Below are 15,636 nucleotides of genomic sequence, written 5' to 3'. Positions count from 1 at the left end.
CACACACACACACACACACACACACACACACCAAATGCAGAGGAACCTGTGGGGAGATGGCTGGCTCCAGGACAACAGGGAGGGGGCAGCAATAGATGTGATATAATGCTGCTTCTTCGATAACCTTTCTGGGCGGGACATCCTTCACCCATCCTCCCCCCGAAGGTCCTCCAGCTTTGGCGAAGGCACAGGCGGGAGGCGCCTCCTGTCCCCTGGGGATTCATCCTGTTGTCCCAAGTTCAGGCGAGGGGAGCAGGCAGGACCAGGAGGGGTCTACATCCGTGGCCCGGCTAGGTGTACCCTCACCCCCACTCCCAGCCTCCTGGGTGAGAAGCAGTCCTGAGGAAGGCAAAGTTCTGTTTCCTGATTCTCTCCCTTAGCATCCTCACACATGGGCCCAGTGCTGGTGCTCTACCCTCCCAGTTCTCACTCCCATTGCTGGCTGGGTTCTGCGACCACCTTGTTCTACCGGGTTCATTACACTAAGCCCAGGGTGGAGGAGGGGAAGGGGCATCCTTATAAGGAGGAGGCTGTTGGCCTTGGGAAAGTTACTTCTAATCACTAGCTGCTGCCTCTGATAAAAGGAGTCAAATGCCACTTCTCATGGTCACTGTGTCCTAGCATAGTAAGGATCCAGGCGAAGGTGGTGTCTAAAATGTCAAGGCAGTAGTGTTCCTAAGCTGACAACTTGGCTGATGGGAAGAGAGGTGGGAGAGGGCAGGAGCAAGCCCCTGGGCACCCCAGCTCTTCCATTTGTTTGTTAGGTGTGTGACTTTGGGGAAGTACATCTCTCTAAACCTCAATTTCCTCATCTGGGAAATGGGGATATTAGTATCTACTTTATAAGCTTATTGTAAGTGGCTCCACCACCCTCCTCACCCCCACTCTTTCTTTCTTTCTTTTTTTCTTTTTTCTTTCTTTCTTTCTTTCTTTCTTTCTCTTTCTTTTTCCCCCCACTCTTTTTATTTAAAAAGTAACCTGAGCAAAAGGATGCAGCCACTTTGGAAAACAGTTGGACAGTGATTTATAAAGTTAAAAGTACACAGGACCCAGCAATACCACTCCTAGCTATTTAGCCAAGAGACATGGCAGTGTATGTTCACAAAAAGACTTGTATGCAAATGTTCATAGCAGCCTTTTAAAATAGTAGTCAAAAAGATAAACAATTCAAATTCCCATCAGCTGATGAATGGCTAAACAGTGATATGTGCAGACGATGGAATACTACTGAGCAATACCAAGGAAGAACCACTGATCCATGCTACAACATGAATGAAGCCCCCAATCTTATGTTGAACGAAATAATATATTTCGTTCGGTATGATTCCGTTTATATTACATTTGGAAAAAGGCAAAACTGTAGTGATAGAAAGCAGATTTGTGGTTGGCTGGAACCAGAGACGCTGGAAGGGTATTGACTGCAAAGGGGCGTGAGGGGAATGTTCTATATTTTGTGCTGGTGATTACATGACTGTATACAATTGCCCAGACTCATCAAGCTCTACACGTGAAATGAGTGAATTTCCCTGTGGGTAGGTTATACTCGATATAGGTTATATTCGCTAAAGCTGAGGTTTAGAGGAGTGTGGGCAGGAGAGTGAGTAGCCTCCAGTAAGTTTGCGGAGACTGCCCCGAGTGGTCAGTCTGTTTGTGTTTGGTTGGTTGGTTGGTTGTTTTTAAGAGGCCCAGGATTTTGAAGGGGAGAAGGTGGTGAAGCTTGCCCTACACATAACAAGGGTGTGCTACAAGGTAAGAGATTTGTTGGAGCTAGGGAAAAGCCCCACCAGGAGAAGATGGTGGTCAAGCCCCATGGGTGGGGGGGCAAGGAGTGCTTACCTGGGAGCCGGGTCTGGACAGAGGGTGCATGACACTTGTAGACTCTAGAAACCGGAAGTTTCCCCCATCTTCTGTCTGGAAAATGCCAGTGACCTATGAGCACGCACACGGGGGTGCTCCAGAACACCAAGGGGTTAAACTGGACTCTGTTCACGTGCAGATGAGAGCGCTATTGCTTCTTGCTGGTGTTTCCCTTCTACTTTCTCATAGAGCTCAGTGTTGAGTTTGGGGCCTCCTTGGAGAGGTCCCGCTGGTCAGCAGGGTCTATTTTCCCAGGTGCTGGGTGGAAGCTCCAGCCAAGTAGTGGGACATGAAAACACACACAAAGAGAAACGCAGATTTTTTTATTTTTTGTCCCAGGGCCTCTTGGACACAGGGGCCAGACATGCAGAGATTATTGTTATGACATCACAGTGTTTCCAAGGGCCAGCTTTGTTTGTCTCCCTCATCACTAGATAAACGTAGGGTGTTTGGGGATGACTTTGAGGTCTAGTCTACAAGCAGTCTGGTGAGAAAATTGCCCCAGGCTCGAGTCATATTACAAATCAAACCAAAGCAACTCAGAAGAAAGACCAGCTCACAAGATGCCCACCCTCTGTCTCCAATTATGAGGTTTTTTTTAAATCTCGGTTTCTTACACTAAAAAATTTTTTGAGGAAGGAAGCCCTATGAGGAACTGTTTCATGATACATTCGAGTGTGTTTTACTCAAAATAGATTTTTTTTTAAAATTCTATTTATTTGAGAGAGAGAGAGGAAGAGAGACATAGAGAGCATGAGCAGGAGGAGGGGCAGAGGGAGAGGGAGAAGCAGACTCTCCGCTGAGCAGGGAGCCCGACGTGGGACTCAGTCCCAGGAGCCTGGGATGACGACCTGAGCCGAAGGCAGATGCCCAGCCGACTGAGCCACTCAGGCACCCTCAAAATAGGTTTTCAAAAAGAGCTTTATCTTTGACTTTGAGGGGGCTGCCTGATTCATGTTGAGGTAGATAGTATGCTACTCCCCAAACTCTGAAAGATTTAGAGACCCAACATTAAACTTGAAAGAGAATATATGAGAAAGGGAGAAGTGAAAGGAAAAAACCTGAACATCAGCAAATATTTGTAGAGCATGAATGACATTTTGTTATTTAGATTAATCAGTCAAAAAGAATAAAATACTTAGGAATAAACTTAACCGAGGAGATAAAAGATCTGTACACTGAAAACTACAAAACATTGCTGAAAACAACTGAAGGCACAAATAGATCAAAAGACATCCCATGTTCATTGATTCAAAGATGTAATATTGTTAAAATATCAATACTACCCAAAGCGATCCCAAGATTTGGTACAATCTCTATCAAAACCCCAATCGTGATTGTTTTGCAGAAATAGAAAAATCCATCCTAAAATGTACATGGCATCTCTAGGGACCCCAAATAGCTAAAACAATCTTGAAAAAAAAAAAAAAAAGAAAAACGTTGGAGGTGTCACACTTCCCGATTTCAAAACTTATTACATAGTTATAGTAAGCAAAACAGTGTGGTACTGGTATAAAGAAAACATATAGACCAATGGTACAAAATAGAGAATCCAGGAATAAACCCTGACATATATGGTCAAATGATTTTTGATAAGGGCACCAAGACCATTCAATAGAGAAAGGACAGTCTTTTCAATAAATGGTGTTGGGAAAACTGGATATCCACATGCAAAAGGATAAAATTGGATGCTTACCTGACACCATATACAAACAATTAACTCAAAATGGAGTAAAGACCTAAATGTAAGAGCTAAAACTGTAAAACTCTTAGGAAAACACTGGGGAAAACCTTTCTTGACATCAGATTTAGCAATGATTTACTGGCTCTGACACCAAAAGCTCAGGTAACAAATGTAAAAAGAGATAATTAGACTACATCAAAATTAAAAACTTCTGTGCATCAAAGGACACAACCAACAGAGTGAAAAGGCAACCTATGGAATGGGAGAGGAAATTTCCAAATCACATATCTGATGAAGGATTAATATCCGGAATGTATAAAGAACTTTTGCAACTCAATAACAAAAAAAAATCAAATAACCCAATTTAAAAAACCACCAAAGGGGGCACCTGGGTGGCATAGTCTGTTAAGTGCTCGACTCCTGGTTTCCGCTCAGCTCGTGCGTGATCTCCGGGTCGTGAGATAGAGCCCCGCACTGAGCCCCACGTTGGGTTCCTTGCTCAACATGGAGTTCTGCTGGAGATTCTCTCCCTCTCCCTCTGCCCCTCCCGCTCTGTCTCTCTCTCTCTCAAATAAATAAATAAATCTTTTTTAAAACCCAGCAAAGAACTGAAATTGACATTTCTCCAAAGAAGATATATAAATGACCAATAATCACATGAAAAGGGGCTCAGCACCACCGATCATTAGGGAAGTGCAGATCAAAACTGCAATGTGATACCACCTCACCCCCATTAGGATGGCTACTATCAAAAAAACAAAACCCCAAAACTAGAAAATAACAAATGTTGGTGAGGCTGTGGAGGAATTGGAACCCTCGTGCACTATTGGTGGGAATGTGAAGTGTGCAGCCACTGTGGAAAACAGCATGGTGGCTCCTCAAAAAATTAAACATAGAATGACTATATGATCCAGCAAGTCCACTTCTGGGGGTGTACCCAAAGGAATTGAAAGCAGAGTTGCGAAGAGGTGTATTTGTACACCCATGTTCATAGCAGCATTGTTCACAATAGCCAAAAGATGGAAGCCACCCAAGTGTTCACTAATGGATGAATGGCTAAACAAAGTGTGGTCTATCCATACAATGGAATGTTATTCAGCCTTAGAAAGGAAGGACGTTTTGACACATGCTACAACATGGATGAACCTGGAGGACATTATGCTCAGTGGAAGAAACCAGCCACAAAAAGATAAGTATGGTATGATTCCACTTATATGAGGCACCTAGACTAGTCAAATTCATGGAGACAGAAGAATGGCCGTTGCCAGGAGCTGGAGGGAATGGGGTAGGAAATTGTTCAGTGTGGGCAGTGTTTCAGTTTTTCAAGACAAAAAGAATTCTGGAGATTGGTCATACAACAATGTAAATGTACTTAGCACTAGTGACCTTAACCGGTTAAGATGGTAAATTTGGTTATGTGTATTTTATCACAATTGTTTAAAAAGATTAATTAAGCCTCCACAGTAGTCTGAACTAAGAGGACCAAAAACCTGGACTCCGTCGTTCATCTCAGAGGTGATTGTACCCTGCAAGCGGTCAGCCTCCACCTAGGACAGGAGGTCTCGTGTCCCACTTTAGAAACAAAGCCTCCCCCAGGGAGCCAGAAGTAAGCAATCGCCCAAGTCCCAGAAAAACGAGGGAAGCTAGAACACGGGTCTTTTCCAAAATAAACACTACCACCTCTTCTTTGTGTCACTGCCAAAAACTCATGGGAGTTGTTGGGGAGGTTCCTTTCCCGGCATGCCTTCCTAAACCCTTCCTCTCCACTCAGAAGAAAACATCCCCGAAAAAGCTGGGGTGTGCAGGGGAGCAGGATGCAATGGAATTGCCCTAGAAACTGCCTCCTAGGGGCGCCTGGGTGGCTCAGTCGGTTAGGCGTCTGCCTTCGGCTCAGGTCATGATCTCGGGGTCCTGGGATCGAGCCCAGTATCAGGCTCCCTCCCACTCTGCTCTTCACCCCTGCTTGATCTCTCTCTGAAATAAATAAATAAATAAATGAGCTTAAAAAATAAAAAAGAAAGAAACTGCCTAATAAAGGCTCACACCCATCAGAGGTGGGGAGTTGGGGGGGAGTTCTTTCCAAATATGCCCCAAGGAGAGTCTAGGGAAAATGTTCCCTTTCCAGTTATAGCCTCGAGGGATCACTTCAAAGAAGTCATCCACCGGTAGAAGGCCTGTGCACCCACCCAAAGAAGCCTATTAATCTTAGGAGTCTTCCAGATGGAGCCTTGGCCACTTCTCCAACTCCTAACCCCTACCTCTGTCAGGCCCCGAGGGAGTAAAATACTCGATGTTTCTAGCGGCATTGTTTCTAGGGACAGCTGCAGACCACTCACCTGCCCTTCCTCAGCCATGGAGCTCATGGGAACAAAGCTGAAGTGCCTGGGAGTGAGAGGATTGGCAACTTTTCAGACAGCTAATGGAGCTCCAAGAAAGCCTTGGTCTCAGTGCTGCCTGGGGAAGCCCGCTTGGGCTAAGCTCCCCTTCCCTAATCCTGGACCTTCATCCCCTTTGCCCCTGCCCCCCAACACAGAACATTGCCTGTGTTCTCTCTCTCTCTTTTAACAGCTTTATTGAGATAGTGTGTACACAATAAAATTCACCCATGTAAAGTGTACAAGTCAATGGGTTTGTTTGGATTTTTTTTTTTTTTTAGCGTATTCACAGAGCTGTACAACCACCACCCTTGTCTAAATCCGGAACATTTCACCACTGCCCAGAGAAACCCCATACACAGGAGCAGCCATTCCCCATTCCTACAATATGTGGCATTTTGTGTCTGGCTTCTTCCACCTAGCATCATGTTTTCAAGGTTCATCCATGTTGTAACACGAATCAGTACTTTGTTGTATCTATACCAACATTTTGTTTATCCATTCAGCCTTCAACGGACATTTGGGTTGTTTCTACCTTTTGGCTCTTATGAATGAATAATGCTTCTATGAACGCTCATGCACAAGTTTTTGTGCGGACGCATGTTTTCATTTTTCTTGGCTATACGCCAGTGGAATTGTTGGATCACATGGTAACCCTATGTTTGGCGTTTGGAAGACCTGCCGGACCATTTCCCAAAGTGGCTGCACCATTTTACATTCCCATATTTTCATTAGCTCACTGGCCATTTGCATATTATCTTTGGAGAAACGTCTACTCGGATCTTTTGCTCATTGTTGAAAACCGAGTTATGTGTCTTTCTATTGACGAGTTGTAAGAATTCTTTATGTATTTTAGATTCGAGCCCACTATATATGATTTGCAAAAATTTTCTCCCATTCTATGGGTTGTGTTTTCACTTTTCTGGATGGTTTCTGTTGAAACACAAATGGTTTTCACTTCAATGAAGTCTAATTTATTTATTTTTTCTTTTGTTACTTATGCTTTTGGTGCCATAATGAGGAAACCGTTGTCAAATCCAAGGCCATGAAGATTTACCACTGTTTTCTTCTAAGAGTTGTATAGTTTTAGCTCTTACACGGAGGTCTGTGGACCACTTTGAGGTAATTTTTGTGTCTGGTGTGAGACAGGGGTCCAACTTCATACTCTCACTTGTGGATATCCAGTTGTTGCAGTACTATTTGTGGAAAGGACTGTTCTTTTCCCACCAGATAGTCTTGGCACCCTTGTTGAAAATCAATGACCATATGTGTGTGTATTTATTTCTGGGCTCTCAATTCTATTCAGTTGATTCACATGTCTATCTTAATGCCCGTACCATTCTTCTTTCTTTTTCTTTTCTCTCTGGGTTTATTGGGAAGACCATCTTGGAAGGCCCCTAGTATATCCAGTGCTTTCAAGTTCTCCAACCACTCTCAACCCCTCTTGTTGTTACCTGGTCTACATAACAACCTTTGGAGACCAATAAATAAAGTGAGCCTCCCTCGTTTACAGATAAGGAAACCAAGGCTCAGAGAGGCTGCAGGGAGCTCAATGTCACTGCACTGGTAGGTGGCAGAGCTGGGCACACAACCTCAGTTTCCAACTACAAAGCTCCCTCCCGGACAGTCACCGGTGTGACTTTGAAGGCGTGCTATTGGACCTTTTCAAATAAAGGCAGCTTTCAGCACTTCTTTCCCTGCCCTAGCTAGTTCATAAAGGTGTTGGTGTAGCTCATATAAAGAAAAACCTTTTATAAATTCTCAGTAACTGAATACCCATGAGTAGCTATTCGTCGTGCATTTCTACAACCGCTCTCCCCGGAAATCATCTGGGTCAGAGGTTGAAATGGGCCATTTCCCACATCTTCTCTGACATTGCAGCTATATTGAACAGGAGACTACTCTAACAATGTCATTTCTCTTTCCCAGTGGAACAGTCACTCTGAGAGAGGTCATCGTCCCAGTGGTGTTTGTTGTCCAGAAAGACCCCAATATCATGTGGTAGCCCTTCAAGGAGGGACGCAAATACGGTATTCTTTTTTGACTCATAATATTGTACAGACCCCGAGTTATGTTCCTAAATTAAACACTCTCAATAAACAGGCATTGAGCACCTCGGATGTTCTAAGCACAGCATGAGGTGCTAAGGGGCGACCCAGAGAAGATGAGGACACAGCCAAGACGGGCAAGCATTGACGGCTTTAAAAGGGATGACCAGCACTTAAAGGAATGTGCTTTTTCATCCAAACTGTGTGCCCGGACACAGACATGGGCCCCGGCGGCACAGGTTGGGAGGGAGTAATAGCTTACTAATGGATAAGAACTGCCCCAAACAGCTCATCACAATCAGACTACAAAGCCATGAAGGAAGGAGCATCCAGGACACCTACAGCGGTGACCGGGGCACTGGGTCAGTCAGGCTGTCGGGGAGGCATCCCTGAGAAGATCACCTCTGAGCTGCCATGATGTAGCAACGAGTATTGTGGTCCAGATGTCTAAACTCCCTTGAGAACCCAGAGGACGCATGGATGAAATCTTGGAGGAGGTGGGACGTGTTTCACAGAGGCAGGGATGTTTGAGCTGGGCTTTGACCAACAAGTAGAAGTTTACCACGTAGAAAAGGTGAAGAGGATCCCTCGAAGCTGGAGTCAGCACAGACAAATGCTAGGGTGACCATGGAAGACACGGTCCCCACCAGGATACTTTTGAAAGGGGGCACTGTTCTCTATTATGCTGGGACAACAAGTAGAAGCTTGGACTGTCCCTGGTAAACCTGGATGCAGGATCCCCCCTCGCCAAAGCACATGATGCCCAGTGTGCAGAGCGTATTTAGGGAACAGAGCAGTCAAGAGTGTGGGATGCGGGGTGGAGGGAGGGATCAAGATGGAAGGTGAGTGCGTTCCTTTGCTCTGGGCCGCCAGGCTGCCCTTACAAAGTACAACACACTGAATTGCTTAAGCAACGGAAATTCATCCTCTCACAGTTCTGCAGGCCAGAAGTCTGAGATCAGGTTGTCGGCAGGGCTGTGCTCCTTCTCAAGGTCCTAGGCAATGAACTGTTTGGGGTCTCCCTACTAGCTTCTGGTAGTTCCTTCGCTGGCGACAGCACAACTCGGACCCTCACATGCTGTTCTTCCTGTGTGCTTGTCTCTGTGTTCAAATGTCCCTTTTTATTTTTATTTTTTTTTTAAGATTTTATTTATTTATTTGACAGACAGAGACAGCGAGAGAGGGCACACAAGCAGGGGGAGTGGGAGAGGGGAGAAGCAGGCTTCCCGCTGAGCAGGGAGCCTGATGCGGGGCTCGATCCCAGGACCCTGGGATCATGACCTGAGCCGAAGGCAGACCCTTAACGACTGAGCCACCCAGGCGCCCCTCAAATGTCCCTTTTTAAATGAGGACACCAGTCATATGGGATTAGGGTCCACCCTAATGACCTCATCTTAACTCAATCATCTGAAAAAAACCCTATTTCCAAATAAGGTCACATTCACAGGTACTGGGGTTTAGGACCTCAGCATCTTTTGGGAGGACACAATTCAGCCCTTAACAGTGAGGCAGAAGATGGTGACAGCTGCCAAAAAATGCCACGTTAGAGGGTCTAGATTATCTTGTAGGTCACAGGGAATTACTACCAGTTGGTAACCCGGCACGCAGCATGATCTGTCTCAAAACAGTAACCCTAGCAGCCCAGCCCTTCAATTTGGTCCAATTAGACATGGACAATGCTTTGTCGCCCCCCCCTTTTTTCTTCTTCTTCTCCTCGCAGTTACAAAAATACCTTTTTTAGTATTGCACTTCCCTTTTGGAAATCAAAGAAAACAAAATATGCATCCCGAAAACAATGGGGTCCCTTTAATAGAGAGGGTATTTCCTCACTCTCAAACAATTGCACTCTCTATTAGAACACGCAGTGTAGGCTGACTCTCAGTAAATGCTTGTGGGGTGGAATAAAAAGCTGTTTAATTTTCCGGAGTGAACTTTAGGGGTGGTTGTCAATGCCTTGGTGCTATGTGTGATGTATCACCAGCACTTAAAAATTTCATTTGCCTTTGATTCTGACCTACAATACGGGTTTCCACATGGCTCCTGGTGCCCCAGGATGTACCCTGGGGACTGGCGGAGGGTGGGCAGGGCAGACCAGAGGGGCTTAGCTTGGGCTGTTTTTATACTTGTCAGATTTGTCTGAAAAATACTCTTTTTGTAAGAAGTTGGGAAAACCTAGGACTTTGTGCCCACAGCCAGCTTCTCTCAGCCAAAGGGCAAGTCCATTTGGCCACCAAATGAATTTCATTATATTCATTGATCCAACAAATATTTATTCAGCACCTACTCCGTACCTGGTACTTTTCTGGGGACTGGCAGAGAGCAGTGAGCAGGGTGTGTTTCTGTGGTTATCCTTTCAGAGAGGAATTTGGTGACAATGGAAGCTACTTTTTTTTTTAAGATTTTATTTATTCATTTGAGAAAGAGAGAGAGTGAGAATGAGCAGGAGGAGAGGGAGAAGCAGACTCCCCACTGAGCAGGGAGCCCAACACGGGGCTCAATCCCAGGACCCAGAGATCACGACCTGAGCCGAAGGCAGATGCTCAACCGAGTCACCCAGGCGCCCCTGGAAGCTACTTTGAAGCACATTTTGCTCAGTCAACAACATCCTCCTAAATAATATCTAATAAAGATCATTTCTGAAATGTCTACATTAGTGCAGAATTCAGTTAGGAGTGTGTAGTGGGTTGAATAACGTCTCCCCAAAATTCATGTCCACCCAGAACCTCAGAATCTGATCTTATTTGGAAATGGGAGTTTGGGCAGATGTAATTAGTTAGGGATCTTGAGATGAAATCCCCCTGGATTTAGGGTGGGCCCTACATGCAATGACTGGTGTTCATAGAAGAGGCAGAGAGGACCCAGAGACACACAGAGAAGACCATGCGAAGATGGAGGCAGAGATCGGAGTGATGGGGCCACAAGCCAAGGAGCACCTGAGGCTACCAGAAGCTAGAAGAGGCGAGGAAGGATCCTCTTCTGAAACCTTCAGAGGCACCGTGACTCTGGCATCACTTTGATTTTGGACTTCTGGCCTCTAGAATCAAGACATGAAGTTTCTGTTGCTTTGAGCCACCCCATTTGTGTACCTTGTTCTGGCAGCTCTAGAAAGGCTTTCTATCAAGGCTTTCCAGACCCGTTATTTAGCCTTCTCTCCGACGAGGAGGGACAGACCACAGCAGTTTCCACACACCTCAGGACAGACTCTAGCACCAGCCCTGCCGGAGCAGAGAAACTGGCTGCTTTCTCACTTCCTCGTCCTTTCTCTTGGCTTCTCAGCAAGGGCAGACCGCGAGCGCTGGAGTCCCGCAGCTCTAGAACACCCCAGGGAATAGTCTCAACAGGAGTAGGGGGACAAGTCTAGATGGTTTCTGCTCCCTTCCCCTCCTTTCTCAAGGCAAAAATGTCTCACACACAGTGATTGCAGCAGCAGCTCTGGCCCTTCTGTGTACCCCAGCCTAACCACCCCAGGCTGGCCAGCATGACCTTGGTGGATGAACATGAGCCAAAGCAGCCCCGTCTCCCTCTTCCCCCACCACGCCATCCATTCTGTACCCTCTACCTCGAGGCGGCCAACAGGCCAATGGGAAGTGGGGCGCCATCAAGCCCATGCCAGGTGGGTCCGGGTGGTTCTAACTGGGGAGCCACTGTTGAGAAACCCCTTTTGAGAAATCTGCCTCAGTGACATGCGAAGAGTGAAGAGCGCTAACTGTGTGTACAAACTGCCTCTAGCCCAACTCCCACTGCTTCCTGTCTGAGGGTCATTTATTTGCTCTGATTCTGACAAGAGTGTCCATTTCTTGAGCCCTGAACCTATCTTCCCATTTATCATCTTATTAAATTTTCACCACTGCCCTGCAAGGTTAGGATGATTATTACACCCGTTTTAGAGATGAGGAAATGGAAGTTCACAGAGGCTTGGGGGACCTTCTTAAGGTCACACGGCTCTATGAGGGGCCCACAGCAACTTGAACTCAGTAGCTGCCTTGTTTGTTTGGTCTTGGTGGGTTTTGTTTTTTGTTTTTAAGAGTTATTTATTTAAGAGGGAGGGCAGAGGGAGAGGGAGACAAGCAGACACCCCGCCGAGCAGGGAGCCCTAACCGGGGCTCGATCCCAGAGCCCTGAAATCATGACCTGGTCCGAAATCAAGAGTCAGATGCTTAACCGACTGAGCCACCCAGGTGCCCCTGGGCTTGGCCTTTTTAACGTTCACCTTTAAGACTGATGGGCTGCTTCCCAAGGCCTCCAATTTCTGTAGTCAATTTATGGGGCCTAAAAAGAAGGCACTGGTTGCCTCAACCATCCTTGGAGGTGAGTCTGCTTCGGGAGAGATCTGGACCTTTCCAATAATTTCCCCCAAATGCCTCGACCTTGTGTAAAAGCAAACAAAATCCCTGCTAGTTTGTCACTTCTTCCTGTGCACAATGGTTAGCATTTTTATTTTAGGCCAAATTACGTAGACTATGTACATTTGTGTGTCCGGCCTTGTATAACCCGCGTCCAGAGAACATCGGTGTCCACTGACCCCGTATCCTTTCTCCATTTCCCGCGATTCTCTGGGTTTAGATAACTGCTGGGCTGGGTATGTGGTGGTGGCCGCTATGCTTCACCGGACGCAGTTGGTAGAGCCTCAGTCAAGGAGCCCCAATATGGGAAAAAGCCCTGGCAACTGTCTTTTAGAGGTTCAGTTTGCACAGCAACCGGCAAAGGGAGAGCTTGCAGGAAAAGCATGCCAGGTTTTCCGAAGGTAACCTTGGAGAGAGGGGACCAGAAGAGGCACAGGAATGGAGAGCGTGACCCAAGGGCAGAGGCTTAGGGTGTCAAGAGGGAAAGCCTCCTCAGGCGCTGTTGCGGTTCCTGGGGCCACACCTGCACCCCGGAAGCCCTGAGTCCTTGTCAGGGCAGTACCAGTTCACACTCCCCGTCCCTCCTGGACCCAGAGCCTGCTCCCTCTAGTGCTACCCTTCAGGTCCCTCCCTTTTTCATAGGTCACCCCCAGGGGGAAGCAGACCAGCGGCCCGAATTCCACACTTGGAGTTCTCAGGGCACTGTGCCTGGTGTGGGGGTCTGGAGCCCCTTTTATTTATGTATGTATGTATGTATTTATTTATTTTTAATTTTTTAAAGATTTTATTTATTTAATTGACAGAGAGAGAGAGAGAGAGAGAGACAGTGAGAGAGGGAACACAAGCAGGGGGAGCGGGAGGGGGAGAAGCAGGCTTCCCGCCGAGCAGGGAGCCCGATGCGGGGCTCCATCCCACGATCCTGGGATCATGATCTGTGCTTAACGACTGAGCCACCCAGGCGCCCCTGGAGCCCCTTTTAGAAATCGTTCTGAAAGCATCTAGCCCTCAGGCCTCTATTCCTTGGGTGGGACTCATCTTACTTCCTCTGTTCCTTCCTTCCCCTGCTGGAGGCTGCCCCTCCTTTATCACGCAGGGTGGAGCAAACCACAGGCTGGACGCCCATCAACACTTGCTCCAGGGACCCAAGACCCAGGGGAGACATTCAGCTGAGGGGAGTACCAGACTGGGGACTCTAATCAACGCCCTCATTTCCAGACAAGGTCCCTTGGGGCCACGCCCATACCTCATTCCCCAAAGTTCCCAGATTTAGAAAATAAAAATACAGGTCACCTAGTTAACATTTGAATTTCATGTACACAACGATTATTTTGAGTATAATAAGCATATCCCATGCAATACTTGGAATATACTTATACCAAAGATGATACTGTTGTTTGCTTATTCATAATTCAACTGTGACCGGACGTCCTACTGAACCCACCATCCCCCCCACCCCATCCTGCAGCCCACTGACCCACATCCCTGAGGCGGTAGGTAGCACAGGGCCACCAACCAGGCTCTGGCCTGCTCTGGGGAATGAGATGACCCGGGTATTAGTGAGCAAGTATGAGCTTTCCCACCCTTCTCAGTAAACGGCTCTGCTGCCGCTCTCTGCAGAAAGCAGCACTTACTGGCTTCCAGTCTAATTACAGGTTTTCACGTGTTACTCTCGCCGGGGCTTGGAGCTTCTTGGGGACTGGGTGATTTTGCTCTTGCTCCTCCACTCTCTCCCCTTCCTTCCGGTGCCCAGCAGCATTCGGGACTCAGGGCAGGGTGAGCTCAGTGATGGCGTAAGGGTGGAACAGCCGCCTGGATAAATGCCTCTGATCACAACGGGGTGACTTGTGGCCGGAAAGGCCTGGGGTGTCTGGCTTTATCCACTAGAATGGCTGGTCCCTAAAGGGCAAGAGCTTACCTGTGTCACTCCCTATTCTGTCTTCAGGGCCTGGCATGGGTGCCCAACACCCAGCAGGTGCTCAGTAAAACCCTGTTGCCTGAATCAGCAGTTGGGTTCCCGGTGACCGAACCCCACCTCCACGAACGTTTCCCAGTTGCCTGGCCCCGTCTCCCATGGAAGGGGTGAGCTGGGGTGCCAGTGACCGCCTCCAAGGGCTGAGAGGGAGAGGAGTCCGCAGGGCAGGGAGCATGGCAGGGCTGTGGGCGCCGGCTGCCGGGAAAGGAGCCGGGCCCACTCGGAGGGAAGCGAGCAGTGGCCGAGCCCGGGGGAGCGATCCGGGCCGTGTGCCCCGGGAAAGGCCCGGCGCTGGGGGAGCTGCCCAGTCCCCGGTCCCCGTCCGCGTCCCGTCCCGCCCCCGAGCGGGCCAGGGCGTGAGGGGTGGGCTTCGCGCCCGCGCCTGCGGCGGGACCGCGGGGGCTCCGGCCCCTCGGTCGCCGGCTGAGCAGGCGGCCGAACACGTGACCCGGCCGGCCAATAGGGAGGCGGCGGGGGCCGCGGTCAAGGGCCCGGGGTGGCGCCGAGGCTCGCGGGCCGCGGATCCGGGGCCTCGGGGGGCGACTGCCAGCCCTCGGAGCGGGGGAAGGGGCGTGGGGGGCCGCGGCCGCGCGCCCGGGGCCTGCCCGCCTGGCACGAGCCCCAGCCCGGGAGGGCCGCTGCGTGGGCGGGTCGGGCACGGTAGCGACTGCCAGGAACCCGGCGGGGACTCCCCCTCGAGCCAAGGCCGGAGGGAACAGGACACTCCCTGGGCGGCCCGGAGCGCGAGGCGGCCCCTCAGACGCCGGCCTGCCCGGGGTGGGGTCGGGGGTTGGGGGGGGAGAATTCAGCGGCGGCGCAGGCCTGTCCGCCCGCCAGGGCCCCCACCGGCCTCCCGGTCGGGGGAGCGCCAGGGGCAGCTGCTGAAGCCCCCCCTCACCTGCCTCACCTAGCCGGGCCCTGAAAGAGCGGCCCGAGGGAGAGGCACCCAAACCCTAGAGGACAGTTAGTGAGGGAGCCCCGCCGGGGTTCACTGTCAACGCCGTGAGGGCTGGATCCCTCACCGCACACCTAACACCCCACACCTACTAGGTGCTCCGGCAGTGTTTGTTGCTGAAGAAACGAGAGAAGGATGGAGGAAGGAAGCCTGGCAAGTGTTGCTGAGGCTGAGGACTGGCCCCTTCGCGGATGCCTCCCCGTGGTGGGCGTCCCCATCGGAGGGCCTGTGACCATTCTCCAGTGCAGTGTGGCCGAGCAACGTGATAAAACCAATCTCAGTGTCCGCTCCTTCCAGCATCACTGTCCTCCTGCAGAGCCCTGGCACTCTCTGCTCTGGGAGTGCGCCTTGGGTCCCTACTTCCATGGACTGCCACACTGGCAAGGTCCTCCAGGTCTGCAA

Source organism: Callorhinus ursinus, unplaced genomic scaffold (assembly GCF_003265705.2).
Source record: "Callorhinus ursinus isolate GAN/ISIS: 27379988/994484 unplaced genomic scaffold, GSC_fseal_2.0 scaffold84, whole genome shotgun sequence".
Taxonomy (NCBI): domain Eukaryota; kingdom Metazoa; phylum Chordata; class Mammalia; order Carnivora; family Otariidae; genus Callorhinus; species Callorhinus ursinus.
The sequence above is the reverse complement of the archived record's forward strand: the minus strand, read 5'-3'. Positions refer to the sequence as shown.